The sequence below is a fragment of the Physeter macrocephalus genome, chromosome 13 (genome assembly GCF_002837175.3).
Source record: "Physeter macrocephalus isolate SW-GA chromosome 13, ASM283717v5, whole genome shotgun sequence".
Taxonomy (NCBI): domain Eukaryota; kingdom Metazoa; phylum Chordata; class Mammalia; order Artiodactyla; family Physeteridae; genus Physeter; species Physeter macrocephalus.
The window spans coordinates 27,235,736-27,260,305 of NC_041226.1; positions in this window are offsets into that span (position 1 = coordinate 27,235,736).

The window sequence follows — 24,570 nt, forward strand, 5'->3', positions numbered from 1 at the left end:
TGTTTCATATTAGTAATTCAGTGCTTCATAAAGGAATGGTGTACTTCTGTAAACTCTTTAAACTTACCCTTTAATGAGTTTCTTATTCTAATGGATCTGATTTTTGTAACACATTATGCATCTTGAATGACATATTTAATACTTAGCCTTTAAAAATTTACTGGCAAGTTTGTAAGTATAAGTATTAAAGGTCTTTCCTCACCTATTAGAAAAAATAAAAAGGTGGGGGAAGAACTGGATCAATTATCATGAAAAGAGGAGCAGATAATGTCCTTTTGCAAGAAACACTCAAAAGATAATGAACATGAAAAATTAATTAGATTTCAAGTTGGAAGTATCTTTCTCTGCTTGATGAATTTGATCGTGCTGCTATTGCTACCTTAATGTATAAAAGGAAAAATGTCAAAATTAATAAGATAGGAATAAAGGGAATAGAATGGTTACCTTTGAGGGGGCTGAGTACTCGCTAGAAATAATAGCTAATTGGTAGAAAGCTAACTTCGGAAAAGAATCAGGCGACATTGTTTCAGACATCTTAGACTGGCATGGTTTCTAAAAACACTCTAGTTTGCAGAGATTTAAGTGCATTATAATGGAAATTGGATATCTCTGGACTGAGAAATTAGTGTTTGTGTCTGGCTTGTAACTTATAAACACGTTGTTGAAAGATTTCTATTTCTTGAGAGGAAATGAGCCAGACATTTAGGATTCTCATGCCTTTCATATTCCAATTTGTTCTTTCATAAAATTAAAAAAATTTTTTTTTGGACTTCAAAAAAGACTTTTCAGGGGCAGATGTATGAAGAGAACTAAATGAGAGTTTTTATTTTAACCTCCCACTTTCCTCTCCTCGGTGATTCTTTGAAACCCATTTATCTCTGGTGATAAATAAAACCTGGAAAACTGTCATCTTGCAGCTTAATTAAAACGTTTACAAAAGATATTTGATACTTTACTTGGAAGAACCTGGATGAAATGGCCTCTTGAGGCCCCTTCCAGTTTTCAGATTTTTTTTCTATAAATACCTTGATTCCAGGATTAATATCCAAATGATCTAAATAATTTCACTGGCCTTCAATAGCCCTATACACTGACATGGAGCTGTAGTTTCTTATTGCATGTCAAAACACAATGAATGATGTATTGGTAATGTTTCCCAAACTATGTTCTGCACATGAGTTTAATTAATCCATGAAAAAAGGATCTACATCAAGATTAATTTTCAAAATATGGTGAAATAGTATTTAGAGAACACAGGTTTGTCTAGATCCAACTGCTTACATAGAACCAAGTGAAATATCTAACTGAGTAGCAAGCATAATATTAGAGTTTATTAAAATCCTTCTGAATTTAGAGGAAACATATTCTCAAAGGATCTGAAACATCATAAAGCAGGCTATCTCCAAAAAACAAACAAACAAAAAAACAAGTCTCAAAGATGAATTCAATTCAGAAGATCCATGAGAGCAGGAAGTGTCATGAACACTAGGTCTCCCAGCTGGTGAAATGTCCATCCTCAGTTGTCCTTAGTCATGATGGCGGCAGCCACATTTGTTCTCACACTATTGCCAGACTAATTGGAATCTGTGACTCTGTGTTGGGAGTTTCACCTGGATTTTATTTATTATTAGATTAGTTTGATTGTATTTTTAGATTGTGGGCTTCTTATTTATTTTCTGATTAAAATAACACATGCTTACGTTAATTATACCAAAAAAATATATAGGATGCTCTGAAATGGGATGCATAAAAACGTGGCTCAAAGAACACAACCTTTGTTCTTCTCTCATGTAACACAACCGCGGTGATTGTTTCTGGCTGTTCAGTGCCTCTGTTCCATACGCTTTTTCAGACATATGTCCTGACACATCTGCCATCTACAATACATGCTTTCTAAATTGGATCTGATTACCAGGCAGGAAGGAGAAGAAAGAAGTCAAAGGTCATGCCAGGTGGAAGTTGAACATTACTTCTGCTCACATTCTACCCAAGAGAACTTAGGCACATGGTTACAGGTAGCTGCAAGAGAGTTTGGCAAATGTGGCTTAGCTGTGGGTGCAGAAAGGAAGTATGAAAACATTTTGGTGGGCACCTAGGAGTTCCACGTATTGCTTGTCAAAAAACGTAATTGAATAAAGTGCAAAGAAGAAATCAAGAATCACCCTAAATTGAACCACCCGAAAATAATTTGGTAAATATCATTCTATACATGTTTTTCTGGATATATACAGTGTGGATGGACAAATGGTTGAATGGATAAACAAAAAATAATTTTGAAATAATGCAATCATCCTCTGTTTAAATACCACATTTAATTTTATTTAAATTTATTTACATTTTAGAAGAAAAAGAAGCTAAAGTGAAACTTAAGGAATTGCCAGTGTTTCTAATCAATAAGAATAATAAATCTGATGTCATTCCACTAATAGTAGAAAAGCTTTTACAAGATTGGAATCATAATCTTTTAAAATTATATATTTCAACTTTAAATAGTATTTGATAGGCAAACTGATGGGAAAGGTGAAGTGATAAGGACTCTTTTTCTTTTCACTTTTCCTTCCTCACTCTACCTCCTGATTTTTGTTTCAGATTATTTTTCTTTGTCAGCATTGTAGCATTACATTTTGTTCTGCAAACGTGAGTCCCTCTGTTAATCATTCTGAGTTCTCTATTTAGATGGAAGCAATGCTCAGCACCAGTTCTTTTGCCATGACTTTCCCATTACTGAGTTTGCTTTTTAATTTATCACTTGGTTGGTTGAATTTTATTGTCATTTAGTTTTAAAATTTTTATTTACTTTATTTTTTAGCAAAGTGGTTATAAATTCCTACTTCTCATAGTTCTTTCATATTTGAGAATACTGCCTATTGCCTTCATGCATGAACAGCTTGGCTGGGTGTACTACTCTTGGTTATACATATTGCTTCTTCATTGTTATAGACACTGTTCTGTCGATTTCTGGAATTGAATATTACAGTGAAAAAGCATGACGCCAGCCTGATTTCCCCCACTCTGAGTAACTTTTTCTGCTTCAATATGGGAATGATTTGTTTCTCTTTATCTTTGAAGTTCCATAACTTGATTTGGTTATGTCTTGATACTACTGATAATAACAGCCAATGACTGTGCCTAGGCCCTATTCTAAACACTCTGTGACTGTAAATATATTACATATATACTCTATTACAACAGAGATGAAGAGCTGTGACAGAAACTGTGTGGCTTGCAAAGCTTTACATATTTACTGTCGAACCCTTTACAGGAAAGTTTGAAGACCCCTGCTCTGAGTGATTAATTTGATTTTTAATTATGTCCACTTTTTTTTTCTAATTTTTAATTTATCTATTATGGTCTTTTTAATTTCATTTTGTGGTTGCTGTTTATCACTTTAATTTGGGCTTTTGTTTTATAGATGCTGTGTTCTTATTACTTTTTTAATAATACATTTTCCAATAGCTCCTGATTTTAGTGCTATTTTTTTTTCTTCTAAACTGCCAGTCTCGGTTCTGATTTTGCCTTTGTATCTTATGATCTCTTCTCTTTCTTTCTTTCCTTTTGACTATTGTATGTTTGCATTGTTACCAGCTGTTCCTTTCCACTCTACCTGTGTTTAACCTGATGGGCTCCACCCAGATCTTTTATTTATCCATCCTCTCCTTCCCGAACCAGTTAGCCTTCCTTCTATCAGCTACAGTTTGCTGCCTGAGTGTTGCTTTCTACACATTCCTTGCAGTCTGAGGCCAAGGAGGTGGGACAGGTGGAAAGTTCTTGTAGGACTAAATGAAGCCCTGAATGGGCTTTGCAATTTCTTCTTTCTTTTCTTTTTTTTTTTTTTTTTTTAAAAGATTTCTTTATATTTTCTGTACAAAAGGTCCTCTCTCTCTGGAGCAGGATGCTTGCCATCACGTGGACTTTAATGTGCTTCTTGGGAATAATGCTGTTCTGAAACAATGTTCTCCCTAACTTAGCTGAGTCCCATGGTGGGGTGTAATAGCTTCCGCTGTTGCCCGTTTTCTATCCAGAAGCTTCTCTGCACCCCAGAGGACATTAGCAGGACTCCTCTGAATGTTGCCAAATCACCTTTGCTCAAAACTACTCGGAGGTATGAGTGAGATGAAGAATCCATTCTCTAATTTCTCAGCTAACACACCACAAACAATGCTGTAATGATCAAGCAGTGTTCTGAAATCTAACCATGAATTTTCATTATAACTGCAAGCAAATGGCTCTGACCTATAATTCTTAATTCTCTCTTTGGTTTGCAAACAATTTCCTCTAGAGTGCATTGTTTTCTACTTCACAGAGATCTTGGATATAAACATGGATCTAAGAAAAATGAAGCAAAACAAAAGACCTTCTTTGAAATGTATATCTCGTGGAGCATTTAAGATGGTTGGTTACCCTGTTTCAACCCCGAAGATCCTGGAGGAGATAGAGGGTCGCTGCCTATCAAGAAATAACAAACACTGAAAAGTTTTGACAAGTCTCTTATAATTCCCACAGCTGCTCATTTCATTTTTAAAAATTGCTATTAAGTAGAAATTATGAAGTACTTGTTTTAGAAGTTACAGCCTTTATGTGCCTTCTCTTTCTCTTCCTCTATCCCGTTCCAGGCAGAAGAGATTGTGATATAATAAATTCCATGGTCATCTCTCCCGCTTTGGAACTAATGATTTGTACCATCTAGTAGTGTCAATACTGAAACTGGAGTGAAGTAATCATGACGTTACCTTGCTTTTTCCCCAAACTTCTTATAGTTAGCTGTTTCCTGGGAGGAGCTGGGAAGATTGGGAGTGCTACTTTAAACAAAACCAGTTTTCAGTACCTGTTACAGATGAATATTTGGGTCTTCTGATTAGGTATTTGGAGATGGCAGATATGACATGTGGGTGGTTGTCATCTCTTCACGGGCTCCACAGTTCTGATGTTCACTTCGGCCAGCTTGGCCCCAAGCCAGCCTGGGAATCCTTTCTCACATAGCACTCCAGGAGCTGCCGCCAGTCCCTAAGGGTCAGCACGTGACTTGAAACTTATCTGCCATCCTTGATTAGTGTAAATGACAAGTTTAAAAAATTAGAATAGACGAAATTAACATGAAAGCCTCCTTTCTCTCTCAATTCTGAAAATATTGTAGAATCTTGGAATATCAGAGATTCCTTATTATGAAAACAAATTTTGATTGCATCAGAGAAATACAGGAGTGACAGCAAGTATCCAGTGACTCATCCATGCCTTCATCCCCTCCACAAATACTCTTTGAGTGTTTACAAAATGCCAGGCAGTGTGATTGCTGCTGGAAAGACACAGTCTCTACCTCTGAAGGTTCTCAGTCTAGTGAGGGAGATGGATGTGCATAAGAGGATGTTGTCCAGACCCCAAAGGAGGCATGGAGGATGGGTTGAGGGAGTTGATTGTGCCTGGGAGGATTGCGGGTAAGCAGTTAACCAGTTCCAGGTTCTCCTGAGCTGGGCTCTGAAGCAGGTGTCAGTATTATCACTGACTTGTGATTTAAAAGTAACTTTAATATCTATTATCTTCTTAATACTACTAATTAAAATTCATCAAAAGTAATAGCAAGAGAGCAGTTGAAGATAATCATCTTTTGGGACTTGCTGCGGCTATAAAGCCTCACTCAGAACCCTCCAGAGAACTTGCCTCAAACGTACAGCTGCTTTCCTCACTGATCAGGGCACAGAAGCACAGACCTCTCTCCCTCATCTCAGTTCTGGGCATTTTTCATGTCTGCTTTCCTGTTGTTGCCCAGTGAAAGGAAGAAGAGACTTCATCAGACTAGCTCAGGGGCTTTCAACATTTTTTTGACCATAACCCATAATAAGAAAGAAATTTAAAAATTTCACAACCCTGTATATATATATATATATATATGTATATATATATATACACATATATACACATACATATACATATATACTATATATACAGTGTATAATTAAAATAAAAATTTCATGAAGCCATAATTATCCAATGTGCAATGCATTTTAATAATTTCTATTCTAAAACCAGTTGTTGGTCATGACCAAAAATGTGATTTTATCACATATTATTAATTATCCAATGTGCAATGCATTTTTTTTTTTGTATTTTTTTTTTTTGTGCAATGCATTTTAATAATTTCTATTCTAAAACCAGTTGTTGGTCATGACCAAAAATGTGATTTTATCACATACTATTGGGTAATTCAAAATCTGAATAATGCTAGTCTACTTTTACTAGGAAAGTAAATCCAGTGGAGAATATACATCACAAGGTACGTTTCTAAACCAGGTTGAATTAATTTGGTAGCCATCCATCTGCTTACCAGGAATGGTTGTGCTTCTCCTGAACAAGGGCATCATGCATAGTCTTTGTGTTACTGCCAAGCTCAGTGCCACATTTAGACTTCGTGGTATGCATTTTGTGTGTTAATTTCACCTCTGACCTCATTTTATTTTTCTTCCTCTTTCCTTGGAGTTCTGAAGCTGCTTTTTAGAAACCCTATTGTATTATTGTGTTTTGGGAGGTGCATTTACAGTGTTCGGATCAAGATGCAAATAAATAAATAAAATCGATATTGCTCTTGCTGCTTCCAGTGCAGACAAGTGAGTGCTGAAAGTCTCTGAATTCTGTATTGTGCTTTGAATTGCTTTGTCTGAATTATGTGGAACATTCCTTGCTTTTAATGTGTTTGTGTCATCATTCCATTGTGACTAATTCAGGCTCATGCACTTGAACTTCTTTAGTTACAGTGTGAACAGAAACTCAGGAAATGGCAGAGAGAGCTTGGAAATCTGCACTTGTCTCCCTAGTTAATGCTGTAGACAGGTAGCTCTATATTTCAACATGTTCCTGTTGAACACTGTGTTCCAATTACCTTCTATTGTAATTCACAGGTTATGGTAGAGACTTTGATAAGAACAAAAGTCTCTAGTGAAAATGTGATGCATTTATACATTTTTTAAAAGCCCTAAGCATGCTAATTACATCAATGATGACATGTCAAGTGTTTCCCTGCAAAGAGAATTTGGTGCTTTGGAACATGGGTGATACTGTGACTAGCCAATGGAAGGGTAGATATTTGCTTACACGCAATTACCTATGGTAATTGTGTTCCTCTGTGAAAACAGGCTTTACGCAGCCTAGTGGAATAATTACCAAAGCTGGAGAAAGCATGTTAACATCAAGATCCTGGCTCAGAATCATTCACAGGCAGGAACAGGCACCAGTCTGTCTGGGAGGCTTTGGGGCTTCTGTGTTTCACCCATGTTGGTTGCCACAGATGTTTTCCAAATGAACATGTGTCTAAAATCGAAACATCAGTTCTGTTGGCTTTTACATTGCACTCTTCTCATCCTGTGTGTGGACATCTGTACAGGTTTCAAATTTTTCAGCAGACTTTATAGGTTTCAAAGCATGAGTACTGACAAACAACTCAGCAAGAAACACTGCATTCTGATGCCCATCCTTGTGTTGATTGATTGCTTATGAATTTTTCCAAAATCCACAGGTAAGTGATTCACAGATTCTCCAGCAGATTATTGACACCTAAATCAAATCACACAAATGTGATGCTTTATTAAAGATCAAAAGAGGGCTTCCCTGGTGGCGCAGTGGTTGAGAATCCACCTGCTGATGCAGGGGACGCGGGTTCGTGCCCCGGTCCGGGAAGATCCCACATGCCGCGGAGCGGCTGGGCCCGTGAGCCATGGCCGCTGAGCCTGCGCGTCCGGAGCCTGTGCTCCGCAACGGGAGAGGCCACAACAGTGAGAGGCCCGCGTACCACAAAAAAAAAAGAAAAAAAAAAAAGATCAAAAGAAACCTGGGAAATGGATCTGTGTGTTCTCTCATCTTATGCCACTCTTACTACCATTATTATCATGAGGGTTTTTTGTTTTGTTTTGTGTGTGTGTGTGTGTGTGTGTGTGTGTGTTTTCAGAGAAGGGAGAAAAATCTAGGCAGCAGTTAACAGAGGGATGATGATTTACTTCTCTTCTTTCTCTTTCTGCTCCTCTGTCAAAAGCCTCCTAAGTCCTCCGTTGGGGTTTGCCGATCTTGTTCATTTCTCCGTTTCTTGCTATGTCTAGGAAGAAGTTACTAGGAGAAAATTAGCATATTTACTGGCTTCCTCCTGAGTACTAGCCACCCCACTAACTCTTGGGAAAGAGCAGTGACCAAGACAACATTAACAGGTCCTTCCTGGAGCTTACAGTTCACGAGGGGATGGCCATGAAATAGGGACTTACAAAGGGGATCTGTGCTTCAAAAATTTATCATCTAGACTTTATTCTGATCCGCCCCAAGACACTGAAATGCTACAGTTTTCTGTTTTGTAAGTCGATATCTTCCAGGGGGGTTGATTTCTGATGAGTGGCATTTCAATTTCAAGACTTAAAGAAAAATGTTTTAAACAGATGCTTGAATCGTCTCCCGAAGAATCTTCAGGGAGGCCCCTTTAATGTATGCCAAATATAAATTCATATTTTCCTTCCAAATTCCTTAGGAACCTTAGTCAGATTGTTTTTTTCGATATCTGAAAAGAAAATGAGGGTTGGTTAATTAGAATTCCACATAAAACTCCCACAGAGACCATGATGACAGTTTTGCCCGCTTTTTTTGTTCAGCCTAGTGGCTGATGGTCAAAGTCTCAAAGTTTTTCATATGTCCTGGATGGCTGGATGCCTTGGTATTTTTTTTTTTTTTCTCTAGACTACTACAGTGTAGAAATAGGAATAGACACTAATATACCTGAGAAGTGTCTTGCTGGACTACTGCATATAAAGGGGGAAAAAAAGGAGCCTGCATGTGTTTTTTTTCATTCATTCATTTATTTATTCAGTAAATATTTTTTGTATGCCGGACTTTGTGCTCTGGGCTGAAGATATGGCAGTGACCACAGCAGATCACAGGACTGAAATTTTGGATTGAGTCTGAAATTTACTCAAAGTCTAGAAGGGCATTGATCTACTTATGAATTTGCACTTATGCTCTTAGTTTAAAACAAATGAAGATTAGTAAGGAACATTATCTTCCTTACAACTTAAGTGAGGAAGATTCTGAAGGGAGTACTTTAAATACATATAGTAGTAAGTTGGAGCCTACATGTTTTTATAAAAGAATAATTTTCCTTTTAGCTAAGGATATACAATGAGCTGATTTAATTTTAATGAGTTTTAATCTGTCATTGTCCTTTCTTACACTTATATTTTCCAAATCAGCATTCCATTGTCTGCATAAGCCTGGAATGCTTTTCATATATTTTTAGAGAGCTATTTTTCAGAGGGGCTCTTTTGTGTCAGAAACACTCCTTTGCCCTCTTTTCACCTATGTAGTTACTTTGCAGGAGGTCTCAAAGCAGCTATGGCTTCAACTACCTACAGTTTTTAATCAGAAACCGCAGGGTCTCAGAATAATATTTCTTAGGTAGGCTGAGTTTATGCTGCAGTTTTATGAATTAAAGTATATTTGATATATTAAAAACAGTTTCTTATATACACAGATACCTTACAAATACGTGGTACTAAATAGTAACTAGTAGAATTTAAAACTTAACATTTTAATCCAGTGTTCATTTCTTTATTTTTGGTGTTCTGAGTGGTAAAAATTGTGAGAAAGTAGTGATGCCATGATATACTTTTTGATTTTTATTGTTGCTAATTTTTATCCACAGATCTTATAAAGTATGGTTTTTCATATAGCATGTGTATGTGTATGTATGTGCCAATAATATCTACATACACCTCTCACATATACACAGACATTTATATAAAGTTCCCTCTCTTTTATTATGTTTATTAAGAAGAATTCTTAATAATATTATAGCAACAAGGCAGTTTGATCATGTGAAATCTCAGATAGTCCTAAAATTGAAGACCTAAGGAAAATACTTTTTTGCCTGTGTCCTTTGTTTATTGAAAAAATGATTAACGGTATTGATGGTTTAAATAAGGGACAAACTATCAATATTTGGTCTGAAGAACATTTGATTTAGAGGGAGATGACAGTAGAGGTTTATTATAGAAATCAGAACAATCCAAATCAAGCCTTTTATTTATAGATGTTGAAAAGTGTTCAAGATTTGAAGAAACAATTGTAAAAGAATGAAAAGGAATGAATGGGGGCAGAAGGTCAAACTCTTACATATTGATTGATGCTAGGTTTCTTTTTGGTTTTGCCATAGATATACCTAAAATGAAGGGTAAAGCATAAAAATGTAGAAAAAGTAGGGAATATAAAACTATGGAGTAAGAACATGAGCTCTCAATTGTAATCTTAACTTTGCTGTCCAGTAATTTTATGAACCCAAGCCCTTTGCCCTTTCTCCTCTATAACTTAAGAATGATTGAGCACAAGACAGTTTTCTTCCAGTTGCTTTATACACAGTGCCTTTACCCAGGGTCTCTCTGGCTGTAGTTTCCTTCCTGATGGATCATGGGAGGGCCCTTGCTTTCGGGCTTGGTGGAGGCAAGTTCATTTTGATTTCCATGCCCCTTGTGGATCCACCAAACTTTTATACGTCTGCTCCTGGTCTTGAGAAGTAAGACTTATTTTGTCCATAAAACAGACCAAAACACTTCTCTAAGGTGTAGAGTGACACTTGGGTCTTCCACGGGGGACTTTAGATCTCTCCACTGAAGTTAAATATTGCCAGGTTAAGTGTCTCTTATACCAAGTAAGATTTCCTAGTCCTATTTCTTAGGGCCAGAAAATAGTGGTGAAGCCTCTAAAACCTTGCAGTTTGGGATAAGTGTTGGCACTGATCTGGAAGAACATGGTGCGTGCCCCAGGAGGAGTTGTGTAGAGAGACTTGGCTGGCATGTCAATCAAGGAAACCCTTAGAAGGTGTGTGTGCGGGGGTGTGTGTGTGTGTGGGTGTGTGGGTGTGTGGGTGTGTGTGTGTGAGAGAGAGAGAGAGAAACAGAGAGAGAGAGAGACAGAGACAGAAAGACAGAGAGGCACAGACAGAGACAGAGAGACAGAGAGAGACAGAGACAGAGAGAGGAGGGAGGATGTTGTTGCTTCTAGTCCCATTTGAGAGAGAAACTTGATTCTTTTTTTGAAAACTATGGTTTATAGAATCACCATCAGAGACTACCTGAAACTAATAAAAATGTTTTGGATAGAAGGGTGTGCAATAAACTAATGGATGAATAAGGGATGACAAGAATCAAGAAATGAAAAAGGCAGAAGTGGTCCAACTTCACTTTATAGATAAAACCAGATTTCTGACCACGTGGGTGTGTCTCATAAGTTGGCTGTATAGTTCAAGTGCCTTTGAAACCAAAGGTTATGTTAAATAAGTGCTTTAAAGTGATTTCACTACCAGAGCATAAACAAACCACAATGTGGTGACTGCTGGGGGAAGTCACTGATGGCTGAGAGGACCAGAAAACCTCTGAGGGTCCTCATGCGCTAGGGTATGTTTGGCTCCACTGTCGATCAGAACCATCACATCATCTTTTGTTTATTTCTGGGGGACCAGTAGATAGTGAGCTCTAGGTGAGGCCTCCCATTCCCTCCAACCGACCTCGCCTGGAGGCAATCTTGGCCTGCATTCTATTCCTGGAGCATGGGAGGCATCCATCCCCAATAGAACTGTTTCCCTGTAGGCCTCTGCTGGAGCAGGCAGGGCATCCGGGATGGGAGGGGCAGGTGGAAGCCCTGGGAAAGGGAGGAGAGGGAAGGGGAGGATGTGGTGATTGACAGTAAAACAGACAAAATGCCTTGTGCAGTCTGACCCCGTAACATAAAGGAAAGCGCAGCAGCAATAACCCCATCTAGCGGGCAGTCCCCAGTTCAGAAAACGTTCATGAGGAGAGAATGTACTCTTGCTGAGATGATTGAGAGAGCTGCCAGGTTCCAGCAGAAGTCCAGGGAAAGTACCCAGGCATGGTTAGTGTGGCTATGGGATTTCGGGGGTGATGGCATTTCTCTGACCGGGCAGGAGGCAGAGAAAAAGGCAACATCACCACACAGCCTGCCCTCCGGCAGCGTGACATGGGCTTGGGGGGTTAACGGGACCTTGGAAATCTAGAGAAGAGACTGCAGCAACTTCTTAGGGAATTGGTAATGCGACAGGCCATCTACGACCCCATCGTTGAAGCCATGATTGGGCCACATTCATTGCAGGAATGAAAACCAAGGCACTCCAGTCTGCCCCAGCCCTGGTGTGCAATGCTGATACCTATGCTGAGCCCCGTGGTAGGCAAGACATGTCTGATGCTGGGCAATCCACTGCTGCTCTGGGGGAAACTGACAAATCCCGGGAATGGATATGGGTTGTAGGGAAATACCCAAGACAAAGAGGGAGCCTGGGGAGCCAAAATGTTATTCCAATCTGCTGTAAAGGGTCCGGTAGATGTGACCTGGAAGCAACTGTGGTTTGACCTCATTGTGGCGGGACCTCACCTGAAAAGATAGACCCACAACCTCACACTGTTGGTGGGTCCGTGGAGAGCCTTAAAACCTGAACGGAAGTTCAGACCTGCCCCACCTACTCCTACCATCCCCGCTGCGCCCCCGCTTCAGCAGAGGCCTCAGGGACACAGTCCTATTAGGGGTGGATGCCTCACAGGCTCTGGATATAAGATATAGGCCCAGATTCATCCAGGTGAGGACCTTGGAGGTGATGGGAGGCCTCATGCTGAGCCCACTATTCACTGATTCCCCCATGAATAAACAACAGGTGATGCCTCTGCTTGACTCTGGAGCTTTAATACATGGTGACCCTCAGAGGTTTTCTGGCCCCTTCAGCATTATTGATGGTTACAGAGGGAAAATGGTTGTGGTGACGAAGGTCTCTGACACTGCAGATTGGGCGTTCTCCCCCACGAGAATACGAGGCTTTTATCTCTCCAATACCAAAGAACATATTGGGCCTTGCTATCTTACAGAGTCAAACTCTGCACGCCTGTGTTGGTGAATTCCACGTTGGATTTAGGGTAATCGAACCAGTGCTGAGGGGAAATGCAAACCGGGAACTATTAAGTCTGCAGCCTCCACAAAGAGTGGTAACTGTCAAATAATATTGCCTGGGGGTGGTGCGTGAAGAAATAGGAGAAACTATCCAAGTACTGCACCAAGTGGGTATTGTACACTCTTCCCACGGTGCTTTCAACAGCCTGGTATGGCTGGTAAAAAAGCCAGATGGCTCATGGCAGATGACCATGGACTATGGAGAATTGAACAAGGTGGTGCCCTCCATCTGTGTTCTCTTCCCAACATGACACCTTGGTATATGCCATGCCGTACTGGACTTAGCAAATACATGGATTTTAGTATACCATCTCACAAGATCAATTTGCCTTCACCTGGTAGGGGCAACAATGGACCTTTCAAGTGAATCCCCAAGGTTACCTGCACAGCCCCATAGTATGTCGTGGGATGGGAGTGTGAGATGTGTTCCTTCCCCACATGAATGAAATGGGCGTATTACATTGATGATCTAACGTGAACACGTGAGGACTGGGCATCAGAGCAGCCTTGGAGAAGCAAAAATGCTCATGAAGAAGATTAAAGCTCTAGGCATCTCCCAAGCAGGGTTATCATTTGACTTAGATGCTCCTGTGACTCTGGAAGGTTTGGGTTAGTCACTGTGGCACAGACAACAGAAGGAGATAGTACCCCTAAGATTTTGATCCCACTCTGGAATGGAGTAGAAACTTGATACATCCCTGCAGAGCAACAGTTCCTAACAATGCACACGGCGCTGCTCCTCCAAATAGGACTTCTTACAAATGACGAGCATGTCATAATAAGAACTTGCCTTCCCATCAAGGGGTGGGTTGAGAATATGTTTTGTCGATCCATCTCTGTTATGGCTCAAACCCACTTTGACTAAGTGACGTGCCTGCTTGTAGCAGAGTAGCATCCTGTCCACTAGCCTCTAGAAATGCAGGTGCAAATCCTCCAAATGTCTCCACCCCTATTGCTGTGGCAGCCCACTGATGCCTAGTGTACAGATGGGTCCAGTCCACATGAACTGTGTCACTATTCAGCCCAACACTGGCACCATCTGGATGGAAACAGGAGTGAACCGCAGCAGCCAGTGCACTGAACTCAGAAAGGTTTGGCTGGTGATAAGGGATGAACCCTAAGGCTTGGGCAATGGGAAGCCAAGGATGAATGATCATGAATAAGTCCTTGTGGGTTCAGGATATGTGGACAGACATTTGGGGTGGCCTGCAAGAGCCTGAGGCATATTCTTCCATGTCCCAGCTCATAATGCACTGACACTCTCTAGCAAGCAGGAAGCTGAGGTCCTAGCTCAGGTACCAGCCCTAGCAATTTACTCATCAGTAGATACAGCAGATTGAGTGCATAGAAAGAGCATCCATATATTCCCTGGGTGGGATGGCATATTGCCAAGGATTCTGGATTGCCCTTGAAATACAGTGTCTTGGTTGACATAGTAACAGCATGTCCTGTATGTTCTAAACAACATCCAAGGATACTGCCAAAGGATCTGGCGCCAGGCACTAGAGTTACCAACAGGTGGACGATTGGCAAATTGATTATACTGGCCCCCTCTTTGCATGTGAGGGTGCTGAATAGACCTTAGTTTGTGTGGACACTGCATCTGGCCTATCTCAAGTTTTGCCCTGTTGCCACACAAACCAGGCTGCCACCATTCAGTAATTAGAGAGGCTAAGTACCATGTATGGATACCCTCATCAAATAGACAATGATGGGGTCACATTTCAAAGGTCATGACTTGCAAGACTGGGCAAAATAACATGACATTGAATGGAGGTTCCATCTCTCTATAACCCACAACAGCAGAGTTGGTAGAAAGGAAAAATGGAATATTAAAGCAGCAGATTAAATTACCAACAAGCAAAACCATCCTGGCTGGGAAGTCCTATCCCAGGTTTTAATATATTTGAATGATCAACTAGTAGGGTCTGTTGCCCCATATGACAGAGTGGGGACCCCCTGAGATACCCAGTACTGTTAAGACAGCCATTGCCCTGACTCTCATCATGGATCAGTGCGCTAGGCTGCTGAGAGCATCCATCATGCCTGGGAGAGACATTATCTACTGGTATTTGCAATGGGATGTCCCACTGGGATGGGAGAGTTATTTGTACCCCTGGGTGAGGGGAACTGCTCAGTCTCCATTGGGATCCTGTTGTCCAGCTGTTGAAACACACTATACCTGGAACGGAAGAGGCACCATTGAAAGAGGAAAGAAGGTGGCGATCCTGGTCTGGCATTTCCCAATCCCAGAGCATCTCCTCATGTCTGAGAGTGCTGCCACCTCCAGCCAACATGTAATGATATGCACAAGGTCAGGTCAAGTTCCTAAAGCTGCAGCCACATTAACATCTAAGGATCAGGCCACAAGTGTAATTCGTATAAAATGGGGAGACCTTCCCATACAAGTTCCTACTAAGTATCTGTCTTTTCAACCTTACACTTCTGATGCTTCTGTGGTATCCAGTCATGAGATTGGCACCTGACTTAGATGCCCAGCAAAGAAATCAATCCAGCTGTTGGGTAGGTGGGCAGCTGCCCCACTCTAGCTCATCAGGACTGCCATGCTGGGTATCCCCACTCCAGGGGGTGGGATTGGAAGGCCCTGAAGTAGTACCTTAAGGAAGAGCAAGCTAAGACTAGTAGTCTGAATTCATCTGACATTACCAACACTGATCCAGAAGCCTGGCCTCTGACACACACTATCAACCACCCTGGGCATGGTATCCTTTTTCTGTCAATCAAATTACATAGGCAGCCATCAAACTGCTGAGCAGAAAAGTCCTAAAAATACCATCAGAGCCATGGGTGGCTATGCTCAAATTTGGGATGTGTTCACGTGGCTCACCCTGCTTTATGAATATTTGAGCACCTGGGCACCCCCACGTTGGGAACAGAAAAATGACTCTAAACAGAATGAAACCAATTGCACCAGGGATGTGAGATGAATATCACCAGATCTATGTAGTCATTCTGTCACATTAAAGGATAGTGACTGGTGTGGCACTGACTGTTCCCCCCACCCGGGTATTTATTGGGTAGCCCTGAGTGGAACTCAATGGTTGTATGGCACCAATCTTTGGCCATGGCTTCCACCTGGGGGGTTGGGCCACTGCACCCTGAGTTTTCCCTGGGCATAGGGAAAAATCCACCGCACGCTAACAAAAGTTGTCAACCTACCTCTGTTCTTGATGGTCACGTTCAATTTTCCACGGGTAGGATCATTTGGCTGCTGCCTTTGCCCCCTCTATTGGCCTGGAGGACGTTATAGCACACATAGCAGCCCTTACCACGTTCACCCAGCAAGCCTTAAATAATAGCTGCCAAAGCCTGTTTTTACTGAACACAGAAACCCCTGATGAAAAAAGCTGTCCTCCAAAACAGGATGGCCTTGGATGCTATTACCAACTCACAAGGAGGCACCTGTGCCATTATCCACACAGAATGTTGTGTGTTCATACATAATGTGTCTGCTCAGGTACAAATAGGAAACAAGGGAACGCCCTGAGTGATCTCACCCCCAGCCTAGGGGACTTAATAAATCAGGGGTTTGGATCACAGGGATCTTGTTATTTATTTTGGGAATCATTATCTTAATCTGTGTTTTCTCTTGCACGTGCCTATATAGTTTCTGTGACGTCTACCCTCTGGAGGAGCCAAAGAGCCACCAAACCAGCCGCTTCCACACTAATGAAACTCCTAGCTGAGCACTCAGGGCCCGTTTCAGAAGAAAAGGGCGTGTAGATTGTCAGAGCCCGTCACGGGGGGAGGAAGGGTGTTGGAGGAGGTCATCAAGAGGACATGACCTGTAGACCTGAGAGCTAGACCAGGCAACTGGGGGCTCCCCAGCCCCTCCCCTTTCCTTGGAATGTATGTTCTGTTCATCATTCACACAGTAGGAGTCGTTTCAAGGACACAGCCTTGAGATAGTCATGTGCTGTTGAGACTAACTGGACGGTATACAAGGCTGAACCTAGGACCCTGCATAAACTTTGAAGAGTCTGGAGGGTGGTTGCAGAGATCTACTCATCTTGCGGCACCCAAAGCCAGCCTGGTATATAAGTTCCCTTGCTGGTGCAAACTGACACCTACCAATCTGGTGTGATCTGCCTCTGTCTCTCCTTGCCCTCCGTGTATGGGGACCAGTTTCAGATTTCATCCGGGAAGCTCCTGAGTTTTCTAACCAGCAGGCTTGAGGTAAAGCGTATTCTCTGCTTGTCCTTCTTTAGAATCCTGGTGTTTTCCATTTGCAGAAAAATGGGAATGAAACAATGCAATATCTTTAAACTCCCCTTCCTTATTAATGAGCAGACGCCACATCAGGACAGACGGCAGTTCGAACCCCGAAGAGCATGCAGGACAGAAAACACTTGCCGATTTTCTTGGATGTAGATGAGAAAATAGTCACCCAAGGGATGCGCTTGCTAACAGCCAAGTTTGCATTTGCTCTGCTTCGCTCTTGTTTTGCACCTGTTCCTCCGTGAGCAGGGACCCAGGGCCATGAGATAAACTCTTCTGGGATCAGAAGCAAAGTGAGAATTTGATACTTAAAAAGGATCAAATTCTTAATGAGCCTTATCAAAATTATTTACAAGAAACATGAGCTGTGGTTTCTTGGGGACTTGGTGACAAACTCGAATTGACTCGAGGGTGCCTTTGTTAAGAGAAGTAATTCATAGAAACCGGGAGTCTTTATTTCCAGACAGTGTAACATGGGGTGGAGGTATGACCATATAAAGGACTCCTCAGGGGTTCCCAGGGGTCAGAATTACCAGGAGGTGTGGGATAGCTGTGGTCCCCAAAGCTCTGCGTTCTATGGCCTAGAAGTTATTTTTCTCCCTCGTTGGGATTCTTAGACAAATATTTCTAACTACAATTCTTTCTCTAATATTTAGTTATCTCTATCATTAGTAATTATTCCTCCAAATCAAATTAATCCCGTCACTAAATAATTGTTCCAATTGGCCATGCTCTGTGTCAAGCCTCACTGCTTTCAGATTTATTGAGCACCTCACAGCCAGCGTGGGATAAACTAAATGGTCCACTAAGCAGTCCTCTGGTGAACATAATCCTTATCGCCCCCAATCTTCTGTTTAATCTTTTTTCTTTTTTTTCTGTGCTTTGAAGCTTGTGGCATCTAAGTTCCCTGAGCAGGGATCAAACCTGGGCCCCCGGCATTGGAGGCACTGAGTCCTAACCACTGGACCACCAGGGAATTCCACCCCCAATCTGTTCAATTCAGTGTAACGGCCCTGGTTTTTTCTCAACGTGACTTAAATTTTCCATGAATTCTCAAAGTAATGAATTCAACCCTTTCTTTGTTTTTCTTTTAACATTAAAAATATATATATTATAAATATATATATTTATAAATTTATAAATATATATATAGTAGTAAACTACAACAAAGGAGAAAAATAAAGTACAATGATTATGTGCATATTTTACTTGGATTAATCAGTTGCTAATATTGATCAATTGTCAGTATACCTTTGTTTACATTTCTCTATCCATAAATACATATATTTTTGATGAACTCTTTAAAATAAATTGCAGATATTGATACTATGACATTTCACTCATAAAATATTTAGCACTGATCTCCTAAGGATAAAGATGTTTTGCTATTAACCACCATATCATTGTCACACTCAAAGAATTTAATAAGAATCACATGCTATTATTAATGTCTAGTCCATTTTAAAATTTCCTGAGTTGTCCTAAAAATGTCATTCATAGTTTTTAGAAAAATTAATTCCAGGATCCAAACTAGTTTCAGGTTTTGCATTTTGTCTTTTTTAATTTAGAAAAAAAATCTCCTCATCTTTTTATTTTGTTTGTTTGTTTTCTGTGTCGAAGATTTTTTTGAGAATCTAAGCTAGATGTCTTGTAGAATGTTGTTTATTATGGATTTGTCTGATTGTTTACTTATGGTTAGAATCAAATTAGACCTCTGTTTGGAAGAAATATTACAAAAGATGAGCGTGGTAAATTAATTTATTATCCAGAAAACTTTCACTACTCTTCTCTTCCCCCTTACCAACATTTCTTAGCTAACAGAGTGTATTTCCTACCCAAGTCCTAGAGCTTGGCCATGTAATTTTTTGAGGAAATGGGGTGTTAGCAGATACTTCATGAACAGTTGGGCTTGTCCTCTGGTGCTTCTGACATTAACATGAGGAGAATATTTCCTGGGTCTCAGAAAACTGAGGGATGTATAGCTCTAACCTGATTTGAAACCACTGCCTGACCAAGCGTTGCCTAGATCAGCAGAATCCGAGCCAATATGCAGATGTGTAAGCAGCATGTATATTTTTGTTGCCTGTCACTGAGATTTTATGGTTAAATATTACACAAAAGAGCTAAATGAGACAGCAACTGTGCCTACCATTTTTTATTTATTGTTGTAAAAGACACATGACATGAAATCTTCCCCTTTAAATTAAGTGTACAGTATAGTATTGTTAATTATTCTCATTTTTGTATAGATCTCTAGAACTTTTTCATCTTGCATAACTGAAACTCTATACCCATTGAACAGCAACTCCTCCTTCTCCTTTCCCCTACCTCCCTGCAACCACCATTCTTCTTTCTGCTTCTATGAGTCTGACTACTTTAGATACCTCATATAAGTGGAATCATGCAGTATCTGTCCTTTGATGACTGACCTATTTCACTTAGAATGATTTCCTCAAAGTTCATCCATGTTGTAGCATATGAAGGGATATCCTTTTTTTTTAAGGCTGAATAATATTCCATTGTAAATACATGCCACATTATCTTTATCCATCCATCTATTGATAGACATTTGTTTGTTTCTACATCTTGGTTATTCTGAATAATGCGGCAATAAACATGGGAGTGCAAATATCTCTTCAAGATCTTGTTTTCAATTCTTTTGGATAAATAGCCAGAAGTGGGATTCCTGGATCATAGAGTAGTTTTTTTTTTTTTTTAATTTTTGAAGAACCTCTGTACTGCTGTTCATAACAGCTGTATCACTTTATTTTTATTTATTTATTTTTTGAAATATTTATTTATTTATTTGGTTGTACTGGGTCTTAGCTGTGGCATGTGGGATCTAGTTCCCTGACCAGGGATCGAATCCAGGCCCCTTGCATTGGGAGCATGGAGTCTTAACCACTGGACTGCCAGGGAAATCCCTGCACCACTTTAAATTCCCGCCAAAAGTGCACAAAGTTTCCAATTTCTTCATATTCTCACAAACACTTATTTTCTGTTTTTTTGTTTTTTGTTTTTATAATGGCCATCCTAAGAGGTATGAGATGATATCTCACTACTGTGATTTTTGATCTGCATTTCTCTGGTGATTAAAGCTGTTGAGTGTCTTTTCATATACCTGTTGGCCATATTTAAGTCTTCTTTGGAGAAAAAGCTATTCAAGTCCTTTGCCCATTTTTTATACATGTTATTTGCTTTTTCACTGTTGAGTTATGGGAGTTCTTTATGCATTTTGGATACAAATATTCAATTTCACCAGTTGCCCTTTCATTCTATTGATTGTGTCCTTTTCTGTTTTTCAGTTTCATGTAGTATCACTTGTCTATTTTTGCTTTTGTTACCTGTGTTTATGGTATCATAGCCAAGAAATCATTGCCAAGACCAATGTTATGAAGCATTTCATCTATGCTTTCTTCTAGGAGTTTTATAGTTTCAGGTCTTATGCTTAAGTCTTTAATTCATTTAAAATTGATTTTTGTGTATAGTGTAAGATAGGATGCAATTTAATTCTTTTTCATGCGAATGTCTAGTTTTTTAAAGAGATTTTCCTACCCCTATTGTGTAGTCCTGGCACCCTTATCAAAGATCATTTGACTGTTTATGCTTAGGTTTATTTCTGGCTCTCTATTCTATTCCTCTGGCTATGTATGTCTACTTTTATGTCAGTACCATACTCTTTTTATTAATGTAGCTTTGTGATATGTTTTGAAGGCAGGAAGCATGAGGCCTCCAGTTTTGTTCTTTCTCAAAATTGTTTTGGCTATTAGAAGTCCCTTGTGGTTTCATATTAATTTAAATGAATTTTGGGATTATTTTTTCTATTTCTGCAAAAAATGCCATTGTGAGTTTGACAGGGATTGCATTGAATCTGTAGATTGCCTTGGGTATTATGGACATTTTAACAATATTAAATCTTCTAATTCATGAATATGGCGTGTCTTTCTATTTATGTGTGTCTTCTTTAATTTCTTTCAGCAATGTTTTATCATTTTCAGTGTATAAGTCTTTTACCTTGGTTAAGTTTATTCCAAGTATTTTATTCGTTTTGATGTTATTATAATGGGATTTTTTTTCTTAATTTCCTTTTTTGGATTGTTCATTGTTGATGGTCCTTGCCTGAATCAATTTTTATATTAGGGCTCTGCTATGGACTGATATGTTTTTATATGTATTTTCATATATATATAGACTTGATTTTTTAGAGCAGTTTTAGGTTCACAGGAAAACTGAGTGGAAGGTACAGAGATTTCCTATATACCCCTGAGCCCACTCATACATAGTCTTCTTCCTTATCAATATCTCCCACTAGAGTGGTACATTTGATAAAATTGATAAACTTTGCTGGCACATAATTATCCCTCAAAGTCCATAATTTACATTGGGGTTTAGGGTTAAATCTTAGAGTTGTAAGATATGGATTTTTTTTAAAAAGACAAATGACTGTGATTTTTTAAAATCAAAGCTTCAGTCCTGAGTGAATCTAGGCAGTCAATAGGCCTTGGGAAAGGTAGAAATAAATTTTCTCCTGTTGAGCCCCAAGAAGAGGGCTTTTGGGTCACATGTTCACAGGCTGTGAGCAGGCTGTCTTGAGTGAAGGGCAGCACAATCTCAGCTGCAGCCACCTGTGGGTCCTCAGTGATGGGTCACCTGGGGCAGTACTTGACATCATACTACAAGGAAAGGGCAAAAGGAATAAACTAATCTAGATTAAATACTATTGATCCCACATTGCTTCATACAACACAAATAATCTCAAGGATGGTGGTGTTTTCTACTCTCCAAACTAAGTGTAAATTCATACCTTCACTGTAGCTGAATCAGCAGCTTCTGAACTCAGGCTGAAGTTCCCCAAGAAGAGTCAAAATGCAGTATAATTTATCAAGATTTCCAAATTAGCTTTCAACTGGTGGTTACTAAAAGATCCCAGTTTGTGGCCCAGCTTGTGTGTTGTCTCTTCACATTAAAGATCTTGCTTCTTTTTCTACCCCTGGCCTTATAATTACTATGATTTTCAACATATATTCGAAACACACATGTGGATATAAAATAATATGATGGAGTAATAAAATAATTATTTGGGAAAAATAACAGTATTGAGAATCCTTTCTGTAAATGGTAAATAGGCCATAATTTAAACTAAATTAGAACATAGATTAGTTTATAAATAACTATTTACAATAAATAACATTGATTGGGTACCAATTATGCACGTGACATTATGTTAGTTGCTTTACATCTCAATTAATCCTTTAATTAATCCTACACAGTAGGTAACTTTTCTTCTTCTCATTTTATAGATGAGGAAACTGAGACTTAGAGAGTTAGAGTGACTTGGCCAAGGCTATTAAGCTGATAAATAATAGGGCCAGGATTCTAATGTTCATATTCTTTCTGTTAGTTCTTAAGATAAAATCTTTCATTTCTAGGATGTGAGGGGGGCCCAGGTATGAGCATTTGGGGAGTTATTTTAGTGAAGAGGTCAAACAATGAGACGTGTGTTTGAATACCCTGAATATGGAAGGAAGAAAACACCAAGATGGCATCAGTAAAGGAAAAGGTCAGAAAATGAACCGGAAGTAAAAGCTGGTAAACAGAGAACAGCATCATGTTCACAGGGACAGGATAGGACAGAATATGAAGGGGATTTCAATCATTGCTTAGGAAACAGAAGTGAGGGGCAGCCAGAGTATTATTAAAGGAGGCAGGTGACGGACGGCAGGCAGAAGCTACATAACATCTTGATTGGTGGTTACGAGGGAATTTATTGATGGAAGTAAAATCTTAACTTGCATGCTTAATGTCAATCTAATTTCCAGTTTTAGGTAATGTAAACTAAGGGTGACAAATTCAGAACAGGTGGCAAGAAGCAAGTTTTACAGAGAGCAAATCACAAATGACTGTGGAACAGTTATCCTGCAGGGACAGCACTCAAATTTACTTGCAGGGGACTTCACAGCCCTCATCAGTGATTTACGTGTGACAGTCATGGGCAGAAAGTACCCGCTAACAAAGTTCCCTCCAGTTTCCAGTAAGGAGAGTCTGTTAACTTGTTTGGCATGATTTGCTGATTGCATTTTAGGAGAAGCACACCAGCTTCCTGATAGGAACACTGTGGCAATGATTTTTAAAAAACAGATGTACTGTGATAATCTAATGGCAAATTCCATTTCTCAGTTTTCTCTCCAAATGTTTGTGTCTGCTTTGGAGAACGGTTTGGAAAGGTTTGGGCAAGTGCTGTGTCATGCATGCAGGGTTGGGTACCCACTGTTTGACTGAAATAGACATTGGAGGGAAATCAGATTTGGAGTTTTCTTCTCTTACCATCCTTCACATCAACATTTTAAGGTAACTGTCTGCATTATAAGATTTACAGATTCTTTTGATGGTGGGACACAGCGCAGTGACACTCAGATCAATGAAAGCTAGAACTCTGTGTTATCTACAGCTCTAGAGGAAAGAAGTCTAACACATGAGGGGTTGCACCTGGGGACAAGGTCACCTCTGGTTGAAAATGTAGATGGTGGCTTATGTATAGCAAGTGGGGGTGGGTGGGTAGTTGGGTTTCCTGGGATCCCTGGGGATTGGTTAATTTGAATATTCTGCTGAGTCTGGAGCACAGATGCTGCCCCTAGTTGTTTGGTACCCTTAGCCCTGGGGGAATTGGGGTGTTTGCCTAGTAGTCCTGGAGAGTATGAGTTCAATAAGGCAATTGGTTGGGGTGGGACTTAGCAAATTGTTCAAAAAGGGAAATCAAGACTTTTTAGCCATGACTTTATCATAGAGTCAAGATAGCACTTGTGAAATATTATATTCCACCTTTCTGACTGTTGGAATGTTGGAGCTTGAATCTGCAGGAACTATCATTTTTCTAGGCTCTTTCTGCCTCTGAATTTTACACATATGTTGGGGCATTAAGACCCTTTGTGATAAGGGAGGGATTTATAGTATCATCTCTCTTTGTTTTTTTTTTTAATTAAAAAATTTATTATTTATTTATTTAATTTATTTTTGGCTGCGTTGGCTCTTAGTTGAGGCACGCGGGCTTCTCTCTAGTTGTGTCATGCGAGTTTTTCTCTCTCTAGTTGTGGCACACAGGCTCCAGATTGTGTGGGCTCTGTAGTTTGTGGCACGTGGGCTCTCTCATTGAAGCACATGAGCTCAGGAGTTGTGGCGCGTGGGCTTAGTTGCCCCGCAGCATGTGGGATCTTAGTTCCCTGACCAGGGATAGAACCCGTGTCCCCTGCATTGGAAGGTGGATTCTTTATCACTGGACCACGAGGGAAGGCCCTCCTCTCTCTCTGGATTCCAAACTTTTTCCAAGTACTCCATTTTCATCAGTAACACCCCATTCTTTCAGTC